The following is a 2,214-nucleotide window of genomic DNA, read 5'->3' as shown; positions in this document are numbered from 1 at the left end:
GTCTAATATTCTGCTGTGCGTGGTTTGTGTCTGCACCCTGAGGGAAAATGACTTCTTGTGATTGGGAGTCTGCCAGTGAAGAGCTCACTATGAAAGAAAGTGAACATCAAACTCATATACTACTCCCTGTTGAATGTTGAACACAGCTCTGAAGTGAGACAACACTACAATATCTCAAGAGTGGAAACACATGGAAATACACACATTGCACAGTCCAGTTTAATCTGTGCTATGAATACCCAGAAAGAAATGAGTATTATGTACACGCAAATCAAAGGGATAGAAATGTGTTAACTGTTGTGTGTGTGTGTGGCAAGTTGCCCTCGGCAGACAGAGTTGCACAGCCGGAGTCTGCCACCAGTGTGGCACCTGCAGCAGTCTAAAGTGGTGTCCTCTCCCTGTCCACACTCCTGACTCTGCACTGAGCTGACAGAAACTGACAAGTGAGAGAATCCCTGGTAGGCATAGCTGCCTTTTTGTTTCACCCAGTTCAGTGTTGCCAGGTCAGTGCAGATGATACGAATTAGAGGAGACAAGGATAGGATGCCACTTTAGACTGTTGAGGTGCACCCTCTGGAGTTGTTCAGTGTGGGGAACTGATACAAGGTACGGATATTACACAATTTCCTGTCATAGAGAATCATGTCTCCTATACAATTGTATTACAAAACAGTTGAGGTCGAGTTCAGGGTGAGGGCATGTTGAATGATCTCCTATTTATAGAAGAGCCCCACAATACAGTGCTGAAGGGACACAATGGCCATGTGAGGTGCCAATGTGGCATGAGTGTGTGTGTGTGTGTGTGTGTGTGTGTGTGTGAAAATGAGTGAGTTGGTGTGTGTGAGGGTGACTGCTGCATCAGATGACAGGGTCACTCAGACACAAAGCGGCACTAACACAACAGGCTAGTGTGACAGCCTTATCAGCCATTCTATTAGCTAGGAGATCCATTGTTGGACACTACACTGCATCGTGTGAGAGAGAGAGAGAGAGAGAGAGAGAGAGAGAGAGAGAGAGAGAGAGAGCACAGAGGCGGTGTTTGAGAAAGCTCAACTGCTACTTTTAATTTTAATTAATTTTGCCATTTAGCAGACGCTTTTATCCAAAGCGACTTACAATTACGAATTACAGGGACATTCCCCCTGGAGTAACTGAGGGCTAAGTGCCTTACCCAAGGGCACACTAGTAGTGGTGTGGCTTCAGGCGGGATTTGAACTCACAACCTTCCGATCACAAGTCCAACTCACTATCCACTAGACCACCACTACCCCCTACTTCCTTATCAGTCTGACTGGCCTTGAATATCACATGATATTGGTTTTCAGTATCACATGATATTAAATTAAATAGAATGACAACATCATAACTCCCAAAAATCTTCTTACCCATTTCTGTGAAAAAGCATACAGTGTGGGCTACTTTATCTCATCATATAAAACCCCTGAAGGACCCATGATCTATTGTTCTTTTTTTTTTATTGTTCTATTTGTTTTTTTTATTATTGTTTCCCCTTTATTCTGGCCTTGAACCTGAACAATATTATGACGAAAACGGAAGTGAGTGAGACAAAAAAAAAGATCAAAAACATTCAAAACACTGTCATCACTTGTGCATTAGTACATGATACATCTCATTGTGTATAACGCTTCATACAGCTTTATAATAACTGTAAATCACGTCTAGACACCGTGGCGTGTCGCATTGCATTGGCGTGGGGAGGCTCAGAACATTGATCATAGCTCACATACGTCTCAGTCGCTTTGTCTGTCTATAATATGGTTTAGCAGCAGCTGGCAGTAGCAAGTAGCGCCATCACGGTACAGTGGGAGGAGAGAGAGGGGGGGAGAGGAGAGAGAGAGAGAGAGAGAGAGAGAGAGAGAGAGAGAGAGAGAGAGAGAGAGAGAGAGAGAGAGAGAGAGAGAGAGAGAGAGAGAGAGAGAGAGAGAGAGAGAGAGAGAGAGAGAGAGAGAGAGAGAGAGAGAGAGAGAGAGAGAGAGAGAGAGAGAGAGGGGGGGGGGGGGGAGAGAGAGAGGGGGGGGGGGGGGAGGGGGGGGGGGGGAGAGGAGGGAGAGGAGAGGAGAACTCACAACGAGCGGTCGGAAAGACACACACAAACCGCTCGCTGTGTTGAGGATTCCACCAAGAATACGGAAAACGTCTGTTCGGAACTGGAAAAGTAGATCACATTTTTTTTTAGAGAGAACACATCACAGG

Source organism: Nansenia antarctica, assembly GCF_963989245.1.
Source record: "Nansenia antarctica genome assembly, chromosome: 5".
Lineage (NCBI taxonomy): Eukaryota > Metazoa > Chordata > Actinopteri > Argentiniformes > Microstomatidae > Nansenia > Nansenia antarctica.
The sequence above is the reverse complement of the archived record's forward strand: the minus strand, read 5'-3'. Positions refer to the sequence as shown.